This window comes from Corapipo altera, unplaced genomic scaffold (genome assembly GCF_003945725.1).
Source record: "Corapipo altera isolate COAL_440 unplaced genomic scaffold, ASM394572v1 61411, whole genome shotgun sequence".
Classification (NCBI taxonomy): domain Eukaryota; kingdom Metazoa; phylum Chordata; class Aves; order Passeriformes; family Pipridae; genus Corapipo; species Corapipo altera.
The window spans coordinates 17,638,701-17,661,603 of NW_020884875.1; the positions used below are offsets into that span (position 1 = coordinate 17,638,701).

General features: G+C 34.3%; 1 protein-coding gene across 47 annotated transcripts in view; it reads right to left on the bottom strand.

Moving 5' to 3' along the window:
• The window catches only part of PTPRD (protein tyrosine phosphatase, receptor type D), a 1,162,785-nt gene that overhangs the window by 765,622 nt on the left and 374,260 nt on the right, over positions 1-22,903 (bottom strand). For all 47 annotated transcript variants that reach the window (XM_027635107.1, XM_027635108.1, XM_027635120.1 and 44 more), the window contains one exon: positions 6,766-6,809. The gene's annotated coding sequence lies outside the window, so the exon portion shown is untranslated. The remainder of the gene's footprint in view (positions 1-6,765; positions 6,810-22,903) is intronic.

Genomic DNA, 22,903 nt, shown 5'->3' on the forward strand with positions numbered 1-22,903 from the left:
ATTCTTGATTTTCCTTGCTAAGATTAAGCCTTGCTAAAGGCAATATTTTGTCTATTCTTAGCACAATATGGTCTCTGTGGGACTAGATACAGAAAAATAGAAGTACTGGAAAATATCTGTCTCTGTTTTATTCAGGAAAAAAAAAGGAAAATATGGCACATAGTTTTTAGTTCTTTTAGTGATTTAAACTACATTTATACCTCTTCATCTTTTTTTCCGCCCTCTTAAAAATTACAATAGCCTTTAGCTTTACTGGCATTTATCTCTCATAAGTAAATTCAAGGTGGGTATGTAATGACACAAATGAAAAAGGTTTTAATTTCCAAACCCTATTAAAAATCTGTCTCTAACAAAAAAAAAAAAGTGTTTGAAGTTCAAATGAAAGACAACATCTGAATAAAACTAATCCCCAGGAGAATGCATGGCACCTGCCAGACACTGTAAAGGTTTTATAAATGTTGTCTTCTGCAAAGTCGACTGCAAACATCATAAGGCCTTTGGTAAATATATAAACCAGCCTTTTTGTTTGAGCAGAAATATTGAGCTTCCTGGCATTATGATTATAAAATAGAGAAAATTATTTCAGATTTTTTTTTAAATATTTGTTTAGTGGCCTTTCTCTTTTTCCTTGGGATCAAGTTTCAAATCACACACAGAGGTAAGTGTTTGAAAACAGTCTTACTTAGTAATACAAGACTGGCAAAACAATCCATTTAGAAGTCATTTATGAGTAAACATGTGATGCTGGAAAACAGAAAAATTATTAGGCTGTCTGATTCACAATAACAGAATGAGAAGGAAAAATTCTACACTGCAGGAAAATAATATTGTTTATATTGAATAATGCAAAATGTTTATCTCTTTGCAGTCAAATTATCACATTTTGTGTGTCTACAATTATCTACTGGTAACTGTATCAAATTAATTTTCTCTGATGATCGTTTTAAGTATTATGTTCATAGTGTTTCCTTTTTTTTCTTTTAAAGTACACTACAATAAAAAAAAATAATAAAACCCTAATAAAAATCTGCAAAACAGCACAGACCTTAAAATAAGCATAGCTAGCTTCTATGAGATCTATTAAAATATATGGTATGGTGCTTTACAGAAACATCACCATTAAGACAAAAATTCTACACTTACATTAATTTTCCTACTTGCTGCTATTATCATAATACAGTGAGAAAAGGGAATTGTTTGAAGCACTACTGTTTAGGTACAAACTATATTGTATTACTTTTCATTACTAATTATTTACCCTTTACTTTGCTTTGAACATGGAAAATACCCAAGTGCAGACCTACAAGTACCTCAGGAAAAAAATTTAATCCAGAAAAAGCATTTAAACTTTTCATCTGACCTCCTCATATCTAAACTTCAGAGATATATTTCCATCGGTATCATTTTACAGATTTGGATTTTTGGCCCTATCTAACATTAGGATTGTCAGAAAACATTCTGAGTATTACAAAATAAAGCAGTGGGGGTGGAAATAGGAATGTCTGCTGCAGACAAGACTTGCACTTGACTGCTGGCCTTGAGAACCAGACTAGACTGCAACATCCCTCTCCCAGACATGACAGCAGTCATCGCCTCCTTCACCTCTCATTTATTTACCTCAGATATGGATCTCATATAAGAGAAGAAAAATATTCCATCGCTGTTCATCTGCACCTTTGTCATTGCACAGAAGAAATGAAAATGGTATTTACCTTAAATGGCAATAGTTTTGGTTTGTTAATTCAGAATCTTACCTTCAGTACCAACCTTGATCTACACAGAATTACATATTACTGCCATCACATTATCAAATCTCTTCAATGTATTAAATTAAATAGTCAGACAATTAGCAGAAACTTGGTGAAGGCATCATAACTGTAAAAACCGAGACCAATCTTGTACACAAGCTTATAATGCTTTAAGTACCAAACCAGAAAATGCTCAAATCCAAATGTACAATTTTTGTTATTATTTTTACAAAGTGAATATGTTGCAAAGACTACAAAGCAAAAACAGCTCTTTGAGAAAGAACCATAAGACTTTTACTCAATAGATGTCTTTACAGCTGAAACACTGATGTGTATACTGCACTCGACTGCACTTGACATGTAAGTTTTATTAGATATTCTTGAGCTAGTTTCACTCTTACCTTTCTCATACATCTTTCCTGATAATATGAAGAAATTGGTGAATTGATCATTTTGAAAAGGTCATCTAACTGGGAGTTTTATGTGGAGATCAGCCGATCATATATATAAAAGGAAGCTGTGTAGGAGATACGTAGTTTATATTGCAGTTACAAAACCTTATGTCCTAGGGTAATGGTAACTGTCTATAGGCCTCTAAACACGTGGATTTCGGAAAAGTACCACAATGTTAAAACCTTGATCTGAGTTGCCTGACATACATTACAGTGTATTTAGGTACTTATGCCTGTTAGTTAATACACTGAAAGACTTTTCTTTGTGTTTTTCAGAAAGGGAGGTTCCCATCCTGCAGCAGAAAATACTACTCATTTCTGCTCTAGATACCTGGGTTGTTTGTATCTGTTGGATCTTCCCTTTGGGAGGTTTACTTCTTTTTTTAAGAAAAATGCAAGTGGCCTGATTACTTTATATTTTGTTTTAGTTGTTTTCTGCTATTTGATGTAAAAAACCCCATGAGGTTATCTGATGAGATCCCATGGGGCTTTGTAATTTGTCTTTAAAAGACTAACAAACCATAGTTTTTTGCCATTAAAATAAACAGGCATTGAAGTAAGTAAAAGGAAAGCCTTGCTAGTTTTTCAGGACCTTCCTAGACATAATAGAAATAAAGGACTAGGGTTTTGGGTTTCTTAGTCACTTTTAAATGCTCAAGGAGAAAGATAAGTGATTCATAGGCAAAAGCATAGAAGTGGACTGGTTGTTTTTTTTACCTGCTTTTTTTTGACCACTCTAATTTAAGCCATATGCTACATAGTCATTTTACGAGACTATAAAATTGTCCTCAGTATATATCCATGTAATTTTTTCTTCTTGTAATATTTAGGTGGGATTTAGATGTATTCTACTCAGTTTTTAGCACATTTTGGGCTGAAATTCTCTCTTATATATTTAATTTTTATTTACAAATATCACTAACATCTTTCTACTATTTTAGCAAAAATAAATAGAAATAGAAAGGTTTAGAAATTTCAGCAAATTCTATTTAATTAAGGAACATTTTATATATAAAATAATGAAAGAATTCAGAATTAACAGAATACTAGAAAATCTGCTGAATGCAGAGACAGACACAGAACTGAAAAATATTTATCTCTACAGTCTCAGAGATCACCGAAATTTGCTCCATTCATTGCTTGGAAGTACAAACACTGGACCTCATATCAGAAGAGAGCACTTGAAGATTGAAAGAATTTTGCTGGAAATTATATGAACGGCATGGTCTCACTTCATAATTATAATGAAATATTCATATATATAGATATATATATATATGTGTTAAAGCACTAAAAAACCTAAGAAGTGCAATTTTTTAGCTTGTTAAGATACGAGTTCTGAAGCATGATTACACAACTACTAATGTTGTATAATTTAATTAATAGCAATTATAATAATTATAATTAGTTGTAATAAGTGTCTGGTCAACATTTTTTATGAGAAATGCAGATTTGGTTACAATGGTTCACTTTGAAAAATCACTTTTTCATATGTTTGTGTCAAAATTGGGAATACTTTAGCACTTCTAATTTCATTCTCAAATGGATCATTTTTTTGATAATAGACCTATTTCTAGTTTATTTCCTTCATTTCTTTCTCTAATTCTTTTTCTTCAAGTTTATTTTAACTACAAGACTTTTCAAAATTATCAATCTGAAAGTCATCTCTATAAATTTTTTTTTATTATATTTCCTTGGAACGAGTACTACGCCATAGAGATATAAATAAAAAAAAAAATCTTTAAATGATTACCTACATTATAAAATGTTATCATACATATTTGTTTTATTTTTTCACTACATTATTGCATAATAGTAATTGCAATAACAACTTTACCTTTTACTTGCAAATAAAGAACATAATTATTCTCCCTTACAGCTAAACTCTCCTGCTGGCAATTCAGAAATAAAGAAATGGGTGAAGGTGTTTACTGATGCAACATTTTTTATTTGACTTTGGAAAATGCTTTGATCATATCAAAAGAATAATAAAGTTGAAAAGTCTATTAGTACATATTACATTTCTAGAAATGTTTTACTCCTAATATTTTTAGAGATCTATATTGATCTTTTTTAGAAAGAACATATTTTATCATTATAATAAGAGATAAGCTTCTGAGCATACCATCATTTAGAAAATGCTCAGTGTCTACAAATCTTGAAACCTGAAGCCATTTAAAATGGTAAAACAAATTATTTTAAAAATGTACCTGCTTCCAGGCTCTATAACTTAGAATTTTTTTCAAAGACATAGATTATGTGTTAGTCAAATTTTAATGGAGTTTTGCATTAGTCAGATTGGTCAAGAAATCTTCAAAGGAGATGCTAAACTTTTGTGATTTGACTGGACAGAACAGAATCAGTTCAAAAATAAATTTCAGTTCTCTCATTTTTATTTCTCCAGAAAAAGACGTGGTTTGTTTTTTGAAAGGAAATTCAGCATCCTGTTCTCTGATATTCTAAATCTGGGTTTTTATTAATAACCCTTGCTAAAATTAAAGACTTTATAAAAACTGAATTAAAAACCATTTTTTATTTTTTTAAAGTGCTTTGCATTTAAGTGCAGTCTAGGATTAATCTGATGAGATACAATTGTGCAAAAATTATCAAGCTACTTCTGTTGACATAATGTTAGCTTAATTCTGTAATTTCAATTTGGTGTGAAAACATGTTTGTGCTAGTGACACCTCTGCTGTCATGAAACAGTAATCTGCAAATTAGTGAACCTATTTTCACCTGCTAATATCAGTAAACAAGATGCCTAGGGATATGGTTTAGTGGTGGACTTGTCAGGATTAGGTTAATGGTTGGACTTTGTAGTACATATCTAGAATGGGTAAACTGTAGTAAGGCCTAAGTTATTTTACTGTGTTTTGAAACAAAATATTGGTTTGAGGACACAACACTCACATTTTTCTGTTCAATATCCCTTTTTTCTCCTAATTTGCTAGAATTGTCTTGCTAATAGTGCTAGCAACTGTATGAACTACATCCATAGAGTAATCTGTTTGAAAATATCTTAATTTAGGAAAATGTTAATTTTCCTTTTGACATCTAAATGTGTTGTCCAGACTTTGCTTATGATCTCATGATTACAACTTAACAACTTTAAGATAAGAAAACAGCATTTTCCCTTCTTGGCTTGCTTCCTCCCATTAAAACTTTATCTCTGACCATCCAGTGATCTTGATTCCTGATTATCAGGAAACAATGCTTTGTAGTAAAGAACAGCTCCAAAACAAAAAAACATTCGCTGATTGAGTACGGTATCAATTTCTCAGTAGGCCTGAAAGCAGCATAGCTCCAATACTGAAGGTTTTACACCAAATGTCTCTTAGAGTGCCCTGCAAATGTGACTGAAAGTATAGTATATTCCCACAAAACACATCAAAGGAAAGGAAAAATGAAACTCATTAATTGAGGTAATAAAGATTTATGTTCAAGCAGTGAGGTGATGAAAATTAATACAACTGTGCTGAATGGAATGGAACTGTGACAATTGAAATGAATTGAAGATATACCTCAAGTGATTTCACTGGCTTTAGGAGATTGCTTTTAAATTTGGGAAAAGGAAAAATGAAAGATTGTCCCAGGAGCCAGCACAGATGATCTACTCCCAGTATTTCATACCTTCGACCCATTGCATCTTCCTTTTGTGTGTGCAGTGAAACAAGACTCATTTTCCTGGATAGATAAGTTGTATTTCTTTAGGGACTGGGGTTAGTCTTCGGTCTAAATTTCCAAATCCTAAACTCACCAAACCAAAGGCAAAATTCCTGGTGTGCTCATATTTTCTTTTATAACCGCAGGATTATAGTAACTTTATTTTTTCCACTCAAACACACTTTACAGTATCTTTAAGAAATAGAAATAAGGATTAGCAGCCAGCATTGTAATGTAGCATTGTACCACTTGGGAATCAATATTACTTACATTGCACTAATTTTGCTGTTGAATAACAGTAGGACAGGTTCTTGATTTAGCAAAGGCTTTGCTGCTAGTCATTCACTCAATATCAGGCAGTTAACAGATACTGTTCTTTTTACTCAAGATGTGTCGTTGAGTCATTGGCATTTGAACATGTTGTTATTGGGACAAAGCAAAACAATAAAAAAATTGGACAGGAAAAATGTTTCAATTTTAAAGCTCTATGTGAGAGAGACATAAATTGTATATTAGCTCTATCTAATTTTTTTTAACAATAAAAAGCAACTTTCCAAGCACTACAGAGACATTTCAGGCTTAAATAAAGGATACCTCATCTTCTGTCAGGTTTCTTTTCTACAGTGATGTTACTTGAAGCAACAAAATCATCTAGGATGTTTCTCTATTGCCGTTTAAATATTTTATAGTAATTTACTAAGAGTGTTAATGTTTAAATTCAATGTACTCAAAAGAAGTAATCCTGCTGAAATCAGGTCTGAATAAATGGTGGAGTAGGAGGGGTTTAATATTTGAAAAAGGAATGGATAAAGGATTAATTTCACTGAAATTCAATGTACAGTATCCAGTTGTTATTACTATAACTAAAAAAAGTATCAAGAACAAAGAATTTTTTAACTTACTCTTCTCCAAGGCACATCCTGTTGTTTTGTCTCAGGATAGAGATCTAAAAAAGATTCAGAAGCATTTGATGTTACTGGTAGTCACAGCCATTGTCAAATACCATGGTTTTCTTTATACACATATTTACATGTGTTGATAGGAATAGTCTGAAACAATTACAACTTTGTAACATCCCATACATAACTGAAAAGAACAATTAGCAATGAAAATATAAATTGAATTTTGCAGTTTCGTTTTTCCCTCTTATTAATTATATCTAATATTTCTGAATTTTCCTACAGGTCTTATTATCATAGAATAGTTTGAGTTGGAAGACAACTCAAAGATCATCTAGTTTCAACTCTCCCACTAGAAGTGTCACAGACACTTGCCACTAGACCAGGTTGTTAAAGCTCCATCCAACTTGGCCTTGAACACTTCCAGGGATGGGACAACCACAACTTCTCTGGGCAACCAGTTCTAGTGCCGCATCACCATTTCAGTAAAGAATTTCATTTCAGATCATATAAGAGAGCATTTTTAATTGTAATTTTCATAATTGAATGTTTAAATGATCCCATAAATTAAAGTCTAAATAAATGCAGAATTCAATATTTTTACTACAGGTCACCATTTCCAAATACATACCTTTGTAGTTCTTGAAACATATTTTCAGGCTTGAATAACTTTGCAGATTTTAATGACATTAAAGAATTAATTAAAATAAAAACTGCATAATACAAAGCCCCTAAATTCATTGTTTTCAAGACTGCATAAAACGTTATACTAAATATTATAAATTGTCTAAGGGTTTGTGGGTTTTTATTATTTGGAAAAGTAGGACTCAGGAAAGAGTAATTAGATAATAATAACCAGGGTAGCTTATGAACATTAACTTCAGTTTTCCTCCATCTGAATCCTTGAAACTGTTGCAACACAAACATCATATGTAGAATTTCAATATTCCATTGCATAATTCTAAAATATTCAAAATAAGGGGTGAAAGCTTAATCAGACTGTTTTGAGGACTGGTACTTTATTCACAAGGGATTTGGCTACATGTGATATCTAAAGTAATATTTCTAATGTGCACATCTTAAGATATTAATTCATTGAAGAGGGAGATATTCAAAAGCTCTATTCCTCGATTTTTCTCACCCATTTTTCTGTGAGTGTGGATATATATACTTGGCTAGCATTAAAACTATACAGGCAATGTTCATGTAAGTATTCAAAGGTTCTGTTCATAAAAACAGTTACAGTGGTTACAAGTGTGAAGGGCTGTAAGGTTTAAGAATAACAACAGATTTTATTAGGAGACTGAATTCTACCATATCACTGTGTAAAGATCTTGGGCTTAGTCCTGCAATAACTAGAAATGCTGAATCTTAACTGTCCAAATAGGAAATGATTGATTAGTTCCAGGAAGGACATTTCTCTTTATGGGGACAAAAGAAGAAACTATTCTTAAGCACTTTGATTGTGCAAATAATGAATACCTGAAACTGATCTCAGATCAATATTTTTCAAATACATTATTGGGAATATGAACACCCAAGCAGAAACCAGATAAAAGTAAAAATTTCATGAATGACCATACAGCTTACTACTGCTCTATACATGTAGTTCCCCTGCCAAAAAAAAAACCCTAAAAAAACCCCAAAAAACCAAGTAAGAAAGCAAATAAGTAAACAAAAAATGACCAGATCTAAGCAAGGGCTCAGAATGCACAAAATTATTTCTGCCTGTGTTGACATTAATTAGGCTTTGAAGTCACCTAAAAAGTGACCTTAATGTAAATTGTTAATTTGCTCCTTTTGAACCTAATGGAATAATCTAAACACTGTAAAAATATTCCACAGCTCACCTTTAAGAGCAGTGACTGATTTGTCAGATTTGTTGAAATGTTTTAAGCGTGGTTTACTATCAATACCTACAAGGAGGACATGAGAAAGAATACATCATATTCTGCAAGAATTCTTTGACTTTAGGGGGAGGTCATGTCTTTGAAGTGAAAGGAAAGGCTGCTGAATACTTTAGATTCAGAAATGCATTTCTTTTAAGTTAAGAATCTGTTAGGATGTGAAAACACATAGGTGTATTTCAAAGTGTCTAATCTGTAGCATCTCTGAAAAAACTCAGATTTGTAACAGGAAACAATTTCTTTCACATAGCAAATACCTAACTTCAGGATTTAATTCTCAGGCTAATAAATACACAACAGAGCACCAAACACTTATTCTTAAATACAGTCAAATCAGTCATGTCCTGAGATGGCATATCACCAAGGTGAAGCCTGTTTGGCTGCTAAGTGAAACAGGTAATCTGTTCTCCCACCGTTCTTAATCCATTCCTAAAAATACTAATTTTTCTATTGTGTTCCTTTATCATTTAAAATAAGAGGAATTGGTCAACAGTCTTTCCAGATAACTTAGAAATTGGCTTCGAGTAACAGTCCAACCCGCTATCCCACAACTGTCAGTTTTCATACACCTAAAGCTGATATATGTTTCACTTGAGGTACTAATATCTACAAAAATTCCAAAAATAAAGAGTTAGTGTCAAGAAGATTAACAGGAGCTAAAAAAAAAAGGTTATGCAGTAAACCTAAACAGAATCAAACATGTGTTTTGAGCTTTTAGTGATCAGTTAAGAAAACAAACAGGTTTCTTGGGCAGTGATATTTGGTGGTATTTGGCCAGTGTGAATTAATTCTTTCTTACCTTATTTACGTAAGTATCAATTGAAAACAATGCCATTGAATTTCATATGTTGTGAATGAAGGCTGTGTTGGGATGTCCACCCACTTAACACCTGAACAGAAAAGAATCTTACCACCCACTTCATCTGATCAAGCACTAGACTGTGAATGAGCTACTTCTTACTCCTACTTTCATGATGTCTGAAAACAGAAAAAAAAGGACATAGTAACTTTATTCTTCAGAAAACTCCCAGTATTTTGAATGATCAGAGTTTTGTGGGAAGAAAAATATTTACTTTGAATAACAAACTTATGCTCTGAACTCCAAGGCTTACTGTTTGTTCATTGTAAGTACACGATATATTTCATATAGAAAAGGCAAAAACTCTTCCAGACACTATACTGTTGTGCTCAGGCATGGTTTTTCCTGGGTTTGTTTTGTGTATTTTCTTGATTAAGTTAGTAAAGATGCCTAGGCCCCAAGACTTTCAAAAGGCATTTTGGTATGATGAAGATAGGTGCAGATTTGCCAAAACACTTAGACATCTAACTCTCATCAATGTGATTTCTAAAAGCACCTGTGTAGGTTAGCTGTTCAGATGCTTTTCCAAGCATGCTAATTCCTTCAAAAGTACAGTCTGCAAGCCTCAGCTCATAGTTCAAAATTAAAGAGGTGTTCCAATGACTAGACAGATGTTAATGACATCAACAGCTATTCTGAGACTTATTATGGAGGTATCTTAATCAAGAGCATCTGATCCTTCTTTTGGGACTAGGACAGATGGGAGACTTATAGTCTCAGCTATTGCAGTTCTGATGATGTGTGTGTGAATATTGCTTCCATGGATATAAAGCCAGTGAGTAAATATTAACTTTATTTATGGAATGGTATTTATTAATAAAATTGCAGCTGGAGGTCTTTAAATGAGTTCTGACTGTTGTACACTTACTTGTACCAACTGTGAAGTGTCAGTCAGTAGTATGAAATATTTACTATTTGAGATAGACAGTGATGAAATGGAAAGAAAAAAAATTACTCTCTGTCCAAATTGAACCTCTCTTGAAAATACACTCAATTACTGTCAAAAGACTTGAAGTATTTGATCTTTAATCTATGATTATTTGCCTCATATTTGTTTATTAGGAATTTCAAGCTAAGAAAATGTGCGGTAGTTCAGTTTGTTGGTTTTCTTCAAGAACCTTCTTTGCAAAGGCCAGTTAACTAGGGAATATCTAATTCTTTGCAACAGCCTGTCGGTTATAGGTAACCAGACACATGGGAAAAGCTAAAGGGTTCAGAATGGGGACAGTAAACTAAAGAGATATTTTTGTACCAAAATCATACTACAGGGGAAGAAGTAAGTGGTATCAACAGATAAAAGGCACAACTTATAAACACCTACATAATAGAAATAAATAGAAAAGCATTCTTCAAGACATGGGCCCATAAACATATTATTAATTCACAACAGAGGAAAAGAAAAGGAAAATATATACAAAATGCTTTTTTGGGATAGCATCCAGAGTCTCATTGTATCACAGTTAAGTTCAGATCTATGTAAAGTGACTTTACTTATATAACACAGTACACAGAAGAACAGAATTTGATTTCTTAAATACTGTCTTGCTCTATGTAGAATGTAAGAATTCATCATGAAATTAATCACTTCCAGTCGCAGTATATTAATCTCCAAAATCCTCTTTATATGTTACCATTAAATGATAGTTTTTATCTATTAATAGATCTTTGGAAGCACAGAGGAAGCATGTTCTTTCTCTTCCTGCTTAACTACCTATTATCTAACACAAATATTTAACATTCAATCAAAGGCACTACATCTTCAATTTCATGTCAGAATAAGAAGGCTGGATAAAATACTAACACTTCTAAAAGAGAAAACTAATGAGAAGTGTTTGCAATACTCTGGATTAAGTTTATAGGCACAAAAATGTACCTATGAGATCCATTTAGACAAAATTTGTATGACTGCTAGTCTACTAAGCATGAAACATAAGCTGCAGTCAATATCTTTGCTTTCTGATAGTCTTAACTTTAACTCCAAGGAATACTTTAATTCCTTGTCTTCTACTTCAGCAAGACTGAACATTTTTTTACAGTTTTTTCAGGCCTATAGATGGTTCTTAATATTTTTTGTAGAAATTTCTATAAATTTACTCCTGTTTTGCTATTTCAGCAGAAATCTGGACACATGTTCCTCAAATGTGACAGTACAGAGGTGAGTAAGCCCACTGGAGTTGCAGATTGGGCCCAAATCACTGAGGTTATTTACTTTTCTTGAAGTTTGTGAAGAGGTCTTTAACCATAAGGAAGCAGAAAATTTAAGCAACAGTGAATCTGCATGATCATGCTATACTTGACTCCTGTTCTGCTCTTATACATATGATACAGTGTTATCCTTAATAATTTTACTAATAAAGACCTAATAAATGCAATGACTCTTCATCGTATACACATTATATCATTTTAAAAATGCTTCTTAACATTATTCTTTCAAAATCACTCCAGGAATCTGCTACTGCCAAAACCATTAGTTACATTAATGTGTTAGTTAGGTAAACAGCACTAACATCTATAAGTCAAATTTAGTACATCCCAATCAGATCTGTTGGTATCTTGAGCTCATCGAGCCTTACATTGGGTGCCAAAAAATGACTGTTGTGGTTTAAACCCAGCCAGCAACCAGGCACCACACAGCTCACTCTCTCCCCTACCAAGGGGATCAGGGAGAGAATCAGGAGGGTAAAAGGAAGAAAACTCATGGGTTGAGATAAAGACAGTTTAATAGGGAAAGCAAAAGCTATGCATGCAAGCAAAGCAAAAACAAGGAATTAAATTAATTCATTGCTTCCCATGGGCAGGCAGGTGTTCAGCCATCTCCAGGAGAGCAAGGCCCCATCACATTTAGCGGTAACTTGGGAAGACAAACACCATCACTCTAAATGTCCCCTCTTCCTCCTTCTTCTTTCCACTTATATACTGAGCATGGTGCCTTATGGTCTGGAACATCCTTTTGGTCAGTTTGGGTCACCTGTCCCAGCTGTGTCCCCTCCCAACCTCCCATGCACCCCCAGCTGCCTCTCCAGCATGGCAATAAGAAAAGCCAAAGAAGCCATGGCTCTGTGCAAGCCCTGCTCAGCAAGAATGAAAACATCTTTGTATTATCAACCCTGTGGTCAGCACAAATTAAAAACCCAGCCCCATATTAGCCACTGTGAATAAAATTAACTCTACTCCAACCAAAATCAGTACATTTTGTAATGACAGCACTGTCAGAATTATTCACAGATTGATTCATATTAGTTCATAAAAGAGTATCAGAATCTCTGCTAGGGGTAGCGGCTCAGAATCTGTGTAAGTGGTCTGTATTAATTCTGGCAGCTGAATTGCACCTGTGTATGATAAAGTGGTAATTTTACCATATTATCATCCTGCAATACTGACATTAATGTGTCACACCAGTATACCATTATAGGGATAGAAAGGTAATATTTGTCATTGATTTCTTCTTAATTTTTACCAGAGACAATGTTTTCTGTGCCAGCCAAAGAACAAAGAATACTATAGGAGTAATATTACTACAGGTATCATAATAAATGTATGCCAAAAGTATGGGCCTTTCTCGTAATTGCATTATGTTAGGTGGCTTATTTACAACTACCTTTTTCCCCAAATAAGTTGACAGGAATTATCAACTAGTTTGGACTCTCCTGGCAATGTACAGAACATTAAAAAGCTTTTCCTGCTGCATGGTTATCTTTTCTACTTCTAGTTTTAGCATTATTTCCTTCTCAGGAAGTATCTCAGAGGTGGCAGTCTCAGTCATTTAAAGGAAATGGAATTTTCTTCCCCATGCTTTGGCTGCAAATGCTTTTCTTCCTGCAGAATTGTAGATTGAAGCATGATAACTTTCAAGGGATACTTTTTCTCAACAGGAGTGAACCTTGACATATCATTAATATCAGTGAGACAGGAAGTTTGTATTGTTTGATACAGAATATACAAAGGACAGAGAGGAATCCCTTGCAGATGAAATAAAGATAATTCTTTATAATATTGAATTAAAAAAAAAACTGTTAAGAAACTTTTTTACTTGAGGAACAATACAGAACAATACAGAATAATAAAGAACTGGCCAAAAAGCTTGATCCAGCAAACATATAAATGGTGAAATGGATAAATAACAAGAGAACAAAAAACCTTCCAAAATACACCCTTGTACCTGTGCCCTGCAATATCCTCATGTTGCAAGGAGAGGATAATCTTCTAACCAATGCTTGCTTTTCACGTTACATCATTATGTAAAACCACTCTTTAAGAGATATTGTTTTTCCAAGCCAGCACACTGACTTTGGGTTTACAACTTACGCAGAACACAACTTACAAGACCCAGAAGGATGACTGTGCTGAAAGGTAAATTAATAGTGCTTCCTGGTGTGTTAGCTTTATTTTGACCCTACAATTCAGTGGACTTTCTTCCAGAGAGGATCTTCTTTTGTTTTGAAACAAATAAGTGGAATTCTAATGATTTGCACATTACTGTTTAAATTTTCAAGATTTAAACTTTAATGTAGCAAAATAATAATCATTTTCCCTCTCCCCCAACATCAAAAAGTAAGCAAAAGACATGTATGTTAACCTTAGTATTTTGGATACTTTCCAGTTTGCGTAATTGCATTCCATCTACTAACAATTCTCCTCCAGCTTCAATTAGATATGATGCTTTTTTTCACTGTCCTGAGCTCTTGTGCAGTATTGCTGTTCACCATTTAACAGCTGCCACTTTTCACCCAGAAGGTGCTTTTATTTAGTTATTTAATAAGACGAGCCTTTCAACAGGGCTTTCAATTATGTTCTGATTGTATTTTGATTTTTATACTGCAACCTGTATCAAAAAAATTAGACCTGTGAGAAAGTAGAATTGCTCAGAAAAAGTTCAGGTAGCTTAGGAATGAGTCAGATGTCCTGTATAACACACTGTTGCAGAGAGATCCTGAAAATCAGGATTTCTATCCATTGAAATAAGCATTAGGCCGGGGAATTGCTACCACTCCACCTTTCTTCTTTGATGATATAGAATTTTTCTTTTGTTTTGTTTTGTTGGGTTTGGGGTTTTGTTTTGCTTTATTTTTTGTGTTTTGGTTTCTGTTGTTGTTTAATTCTGTGCAAAATGGAGTAGTTTGTGTAAGGAAGACAGTAGTCAAGTCCACAGAAGTCAAGATCTTTTTCCCTCCTGCTGAAAACAAACCAGATTTACGTACGAGTTCCATAAGAAGAAACAGAGAATAGGGACAGCTTTATCATACCATGAGCAAATATTGTCTACCTAGATATAACTGGAGTGGGATGGAATGTAATCTGTTGGTATAAAGAAATTACCTTAACTAGGAGAAAGGTCTCAGGAATTTTTGAAAGAGAGATCAAAGCAAAGAACTGAAGAAGATACACATCTACATCAGTTGGAAAAACATTGAAACATTAGAGAAAATCCAGTGTAAAGATATGTTTGTCCTTATCATCACTTTTAGCTCAGCTACAGGCAGTTTCTTAATGTGGTGTTTGTGAATTGCACTGCTTAGCTCTCTACACAAATATACAGAGCACCTAAAGTATTCAGATATTCTGGATTCAGATTTCAGCATTAAAAATTCAAATTCAATTACTGAAAACTGGTACAACACAGGAACATTAAAAGACGTGATAAAACACTGAGGTAGTCCCCAGTCTGCGCTAGCACCCAGAATCCAAACTATACATGATTCAAGGCTTTTAACTGAAATTAGCTCCTCTCTGTCACTCAGCATTGAATGCCCACTAACAGTTGTATCATACAGTGTGTGCACTCCTGAAGCAAAATTTCCACTTCAGTTTTGTTCAGAAGGCATCTACTTTGGCGATCTAAGACACAAAGGGAAACAAAGCCTAGTCAGTGGAAGCAGAAGATTCTCTTCAAAAGCCTGGTCCAAACTCCAACACCACCGTGAACATGGTGCTTTTAAAACACAGTTTTATTGTAAACCTGTTAACTTGTAAATCTTAAAGCAAACAAAGCCAACTTTACATTTGTGGATGATGCAAATAAAAATGAAAGACAAATAGAAGAGATATTGATTCCAATCAATATTTTTAGAGAGATCTACATGATTTTTTCAGTAAGATAAGAAAACAATTGGTCTCACTTTTCTTAAAAGTAAATTATGTTAAAAGAAATGTAACTATATTCAAATCTCAGTTTTAATCAGCCATGTATCCATATGTTTCTCCAGTTTAGTTGATTAACTTCTCTTTCTTAGGTCTAGATAAAGGAATTATAGGATACTATAGGCAGAAACTGTTTGAATTTGTAGATATATTGCTAGACATTTCTTGGAGTAGTTTGAGACATACAAAATTTTTGAGTTTATCCACTTATCTGGCCACATCTACCTTAGATCTTCATAATCCATTTATAATAAAATCAGAAAATGCTGTACATCACCAACCACTATAGCTGAATTAAAATCTCTCTAGCAAGGAATTAAGTGTTTGGGTATATGTTTTTCCTTTTCAGACCATGAAACAGACAAAATTTTATGTGACACTGCAAACATATCAGAAGAACAGTTGTTCATGTCCTATGAGATAAAAGTACTCTTGCATACAACATTTATAATATGTTCCATAAGGTTGAAATCTTCTTTATTTTTACTAATCAGTTCACCTTTCAACAAGTCTTGTTAGATCACTGAATCATGACAAATGATACTTTACATATTAGGACACTAAGTTCACACTGATGAACTAACAAATTAAAATGTAATATGAAATGATGACACTGAGAATACTAGGGAGAGTCCTTTTGATGTCAGAAAAGTATTCATAATTAGGCCAAGATTTACCCTTTAATTAAAACATTGTCACACCGATAATGCTGAATGAAATGCAGTTTTGAGGATTTCAGTGAAATAACATTAAAATGACAGAAGCTATCACACAGTTTTTGTCCTGAAGCAACCATATTTTATTACACATTACTGAAGGTTAGAAAGCAATCAAGGGTGTTTTGCCATCCTTGTCTCAGGCTAAGGTAATTATTAGTCTGAGAGTTTCTCTCTTTCTCTCCCTCTCCCCCCACCCTCCACCCCCTGCCTTTTTTTTTTAACTGTGCTTACCCAAGAGGAAAATGAACCATAATGCTTATCAGCACAATGCATACATCAGTGATACAAAAGGCAACTTTCCATGGATGAAGCCATAGGTTAGCTACAAATCCATTAGTGATTTAAAAAAAAATTAAAATAAAAATAAATACCTGTGAATCTAGGCTATATCTGATTGTAAGTGCAGAAAATTCACAAAACATGACAATGCAATTTGCATTAATATTGGATCAGAAAGACTGTTAAAAGACCAAACAACAGAGGTGAAAAATTATCCAAAAGGGGACTGAAAACAAACTTCCTAGAAGAATAATAATGTCCTAAATGCTTCATTCATATAGTTCTTTTTACTCAGACTAGAAACAAGAAATTTAAATAAAAGGAATTTTTTTGCACAAAAGGATTGTAACTGTCAGAAGATTATGAAAATAATCCAATATTTAAAAGAACCCTAAAATCTTAAGTGGGACAAAGACTTTACACTAAAGAGACACTAACATTTTAGACTAACTATTGAAAATGGTACATTCATTTAAAAAAAAATTTTGTGATGTATTTTTGTACTTGTTTTAGTTTTGTTGATTGTGTTCAAATTCAAATTGTGCAAATTGGATTTTAGTAATTCCCATTTTAATTTCATATCTTTCACAGAAATCTCCATATGTTAAACGTTATTTATTTTTATTTATTTTGTTACTTTTGCCATAAGCTATCAATACTTTATGACCTCCTTAAAGTTTTATGGAATTTCATAAAATTTTCATAAATTTCTACAATTACTACAAAACTTTTTTTTAATACATTACACTAAAAAATTCCATCATAAATTTGACTAACTTTGTCCTCTAGTCAAAAGAAACTTTCAGAAGGGAGAGGGATTATTCTGTATGCAGCTATATTTGAAAAGAAAAATATTCTTTGGCCTAGCACACGTTTCCAGATGGTCTTTATATTATTGAGGTTTTCATTTAAATAAAAGCATGTTTGCGATCTGTATCTTTTATCAAGTCTTCATTTTATCAGAAAAATAATTCTAAATCATTCTATCCAAGGATTAATATGACATGTATAACTGAGACTCACACGTTGGACATTTTGTTGACTTCATTGAAGGATAAACTATAAATTCCTGCAAGATGGAAATCCCTTTCTTACATAAAAGCAACCTAGATAAATAATTTTGTTTCTGTTAACTTATCCATGCTCACAACTTAAACTATTCACTATGAAAGTCAAATTGAGGATGAATGCACAACTTATTTTTATAATTGCATCATTTATTAAGTACATCAAGTCTGTTACCTAAAACGTAGCTGTCCAAACTACAAAATTATGAAGTTTTATAAGCTGAATAACAAAAGCACCATTGATATCACAAAAGGTATTAAATCCCTTCTTAAAAATTCATTATGAAAAAAGAGAAATTACAGGGTTCGGTAATACTAACTGTTGTCTCTACCAAAGGAAAGCTGAAGATTTTCAAATAGAATAGGGATTAGGGAAACTTGTATGTTTCTATAGCATCTTCTTTCTGCCTGAAGAGATGAGAGAATGTGGTTTCTATGACTGCTTAAAAAAACCTGTCATTAATATAGGTGTATGTATGTCAAAATGTTGCACGTGCAAAATTTCAATTTGAATATTAGATTAGCTGTTGTTTTAAGGTTCTTTTCTAATTGTGCAAAAGTCTGTACCTCTCCCACCCATTTCCAAATATGTATTTTAATGTTTAGGTGGGTTTTGCTCTATCTTTTTTTATGAATTGTACTGCGGGTCTGTAATTGTATCTTTGGCTGCTTAAAACGTGAAAAATTATACCCCAAAAACTGATCTTCTTCAGTAGCTTCACTTTGTGTGATAAAATTGCTTCTCCTGTTAAGTCTTCCCAACTTTCTGACATTGCAGTGATCTTTGCAAGAAAGGCCATTTCATGAAAGATTACACACAAAACAGAATACACCATTTTAGATGCACTCATTGTTGAGCAAAAGCTCATGGCTTTTGTCCATCTGTGTGTGTGTCTGTGCCTGTGTGTCCATGTGTACTTTTTGTATATCTGTACAGCAAACTTTTTGCCCAACATTAAGCATGTAGTTACAACTTGCTTCTCTACTTGCTGCAAAAGGTGGCTTAATGACTTTAGTGTAAATATCTTGGTCAGTCATAATGACTTCACTGACTCATAATGCCTGTGCTTAAGCTTGATGCCTAAATTAAGGTTAAAATAGATTTATAGCTAAGCACAGTTGATGATCTGACTATATTCAAAGGCACGACATAGGGTGTAGGAATGACATCTGGTAGTTTCTGCTGTAGCTATAAAGCCACTGACTAATGTAGGGTGGAAAGCATCCCTGGAGGTCACCTAGACTAGTCTCTATGTGTGGTCCACCAATAGTAGCCAGCACGGTTGGCCCAATAAAGCAGCAGCAGAGGTTATAAAAACAGTACAGGACCAGAAGAATTTTAGGACTGGTACTTTAGGTTCTTTAGGTTAAATATTTACTTTGGTTTGTTTGTTTATTTATTATTTTTTTGTTTTCTAAAATGATGGAACTAACTTTTTTTGTACTTTTAATGTGTAAACATTGTTTTCTTTTGGAAATGTGTCTCACAAGATATTGATCAGAATCTTGTTGAACTGCTACAGTCATTTAAAAATGGGGAAGACAGAAAAAGTCCTGCTTCTACTCTTCACATATGCCAGCATGATACAAGTTTCACTCAGAAAACTGCCTTACTATATCTCTCTGTTGCTTGTCTTCACTTTCTGTACATCATATTCTATGGAGATGCATTCTTACTCTGTGATACTGCTCAAGCAGTATAGAAACTACAGCATTCTGACTGACAGGAGAACAGCCCAGAAGATCCACTACCAGCTAGTTGGTCATGTGCTGTATCCCTGAGGAGCTTTGCAGAGAATCTGAAGCAAGGAAACAGCTGCTGAACCTTGAGTAAGAAACGGAGGACAGTGGAAATAGAGCATCAGTGGGAAAAGAGCAACAGAGAACTGAAAAAGGATATGTTATTTAGAAATCAGAAAGAACAAACACCAGTGTCAACTTGGCTTCTAAGGATGGAAAGAATGCCAGCGTTTTGAGGGGCAGGAGGTGTCAGTTGCTGTACTTCAGGCATGTCTGCATTGGTAAGAGAGCAGCTGGTTTAGAACTTTTGTGAATACATGATCTTGCAGTCTCCTACATTCCCCTGAAAGAAGTGGTGCCATCAATGAGTACCTCTACTTAAAAATAAAGTAAACCTTACAGAAGTCTTCCAGTACATAGAAGAGACTTACAAAAAATCTGGAGAGGGACTTTTTATCAGGGAGTGTAGTGATAGGATGAAGGGTAAAAGAGAAAGAGGGTAATTTTAGATTAAATTTTGAGATTAAATTCTTTGCTATGTGGGTGGTGAGACAATGGAAGATGCTGCCCAGAGAAGCTGTGAATGTCCCATGCCTGGAAGTGTTCAAGACCACATTGAATGGAGTTTTGAGCAACCTGGTTCTAGTGAAAGGCTCCCCTGGCTAACAAGTACCACACAGTTGCTTATTCACTCCCCTCAATAGGATAATGAGACCAAAGGGTAAAAGTGTGAAAACTCATGTGTTGAGATAAAGACAGCTCAATAATAAAGGAAAAGCTACATTTGCAAGCAAAGCAAAACAAGGAGTTAATTTCCTTCTTTGTATCAGCAGGCAAGTGTTTAGCCACCTCCAGGAAAGCAGGGCTCCATCATGTGCAACTTGGAATACAAATGTCATAGCTCAGAATGCTCCTCACTTCTTCTCACAGTTTTTATTGCTAAATGTGATGTGATATGGTATGGAATATTCCTGTGGTCAGTTAGGGTCAGTTGTTCCAGCTGTGTCCGTCCCAGCTTCTTGTGAACCACAACCTTCCTTGCTGATGGTGTGGTGTGAGAAGAAGAAAGCACCTTGAGAGTGTGTAAATGCTGCCAGTATTATTACCACCGTTTTCATCAAAAATCCAAAATATACAAGTTACTGTGAAGAAATTTAACTCTATGCCAGCCAAAGACAGTACATCTGATGACTCTTAAGCAGACATATCCTGTTTCTAAAGCTCTGTCTGAATAGATTTGACAGTGCTGGCTCCCTGGATCACTGATTCCACACATTCTGGTTCTGTTTTGTCCGGGAGTGGTCAAAAAACAAAGATAAATGCCCACTCTGCAAGCATTTTTCCTGTCTATTTTCCACAGAATTCTTGATGAAGATGACTTTAAAGAGTGTATACTCAGAGCTTCAGAAGAAGGCTCCTTTGCTATCCCTGATATCTGTAGATTTTCTTAATAAAACACCCTAACATGGGAACACCATACTTAGGTTGTATTTGTCAGTATTCTATCTTCTTTTAAACTAGAAGTGTATGATCAGCATGACAAGTATGACTTTCCTACTTCATTATGTGATGAAGGGAGATGTTCCAACTCATCAATTATTACAATACCTCCATATAAGGCAGAATCTCAAGAACTAGATCACATTTCTTCTGTGACTGTGAGTGGTATTGGTCAATTGAGTGATGAAACTTCAGGGCTATTATGTTCCATATCAGAAGAGAGAGGTTCTGGCAACACTAAGTTCTCCTTTAGAGGTTTCAGAAAATTGTGGTGAGGAGTTTACTCTGAAGAGAATTGAAAGTGAACTCAGGTACAGGTTAATGCTGACTCAAATGACAGTGACTGTTCTTAGGACAATTGCGTTACTGTTGGCTATGTTAAGTCACCAGTTGTGAGGACACCACAACTGGTTGAGCTGTCTTTAGACACTGAGGATTTAGCTAGGGAAGACAAGACATGAAGACACAGCAGCCAAGTCAGCTTCACAGTTGTAATGGCAGTGAACCAAGCAGAAGTTATTTGCTGTACCCTTTCATATAGTCAGAGAATGTCGGTAGGTGTGAAAGTTTTCATCCACTACAGTCAAGAAGAAAGATTATAGGAACAAATGTAAAGTAAAGGATCTATCTCCACAGGACTTTATGTGGAACTCTGCTTCAGGAAGGGATACAATGAGCTCTCCTTGTAACACAATCTCTCTGATTGTGCAGAAAACAGAAGTCTATAAATTCACAATCCTATACACAGCACAGTCATAGTGTAGGACTAGGAAGAAGCATTGTGGCAAAGATCAGTTTAAAATGAGATCATCAAGAAACAGAGCTAGTAGTATTCACAGGAACAAATGAAATAGGAGTATGTTGAGAAATTATGACAGCATAGAAGGAAAATGAGTCTCTGCCTTCTTTTCTGTGAATGATAAAGTGTGAAAATATTTAGTCAGCAAGGAAACTATAGTAGTAATCAAAAATTATAGTTTTACTATCACAGTGAGGGTCTTAGATGGTGACATTAGAAAGCTGAAGTTTAGTTTTGAGAAGGACCAACTGATCAAGGTCTTGTCATAATGGATACTAGTACTAAATCCACCTCTCCCACCCCATCAAAACTGTAACTACATATATTTGAGGCATCCATGCAGGCTCCTCCAGGCAACTGTCTTCTTCCAGGACTTCTTTTCTAGAATATACAGGGAACCACCACTATTATTAAGACTGCCAAGGAGATTTATCAACAGATCAGAATCACAGAGATTACCACAGGTCCTGTTTCTTTGACTCCCCAAGGGAAGAAGGGTGAAAAAAGAAAAAGTAAAAAAAAAATTGCATGTTTTATTCTATACAATTTTTAAAAGTGAAGAATATAGAGTACCAATATTATATGACTTCTAAAGTTTCAGGGAAGAGGGTTTGAAAATTGTTATTTCATAAAGGAATCCTGTAGTCTGATAGTGTGTAAAATTCCATTAATTCATTCATGGCCGGGCTTCGCGAATGAAGATTTGAGAAAAAAAAGAGTGTGTAACTGGCACCATGTTCTCTGAGGCTGCCTTCTTCACGAAGGCGAACTTCACTGAGAGCAGCAATGTCGATGTTGAGATGTGACAGTTCATGGGCAATCAGGGCAGAACGATGTTCAGGACATCCACTGTCCACAAAATCGAGCATGGTTCTGATGTTCCAGCGTGCTAATTTGGCTGCACCTTTGGAGGCAGATGTATATGCCTTTGTCTTTTGATCTTTGTGTGACTGCATTTGTAGAAGATGTTGATACAGGGCTTTGCAAAAGCGGGTAAAGCCTTCAAGCCCGTGCAATGGATTTTTTAGGTGAGACACAGTATGTGCTGAACTGAGCCCACCCTTTAATCCTAAGGTTCATCTGCCAGGGCCGAGTGAGTTTGGACAGTGGCAGCGAGGTCCTCAGGATGCAGG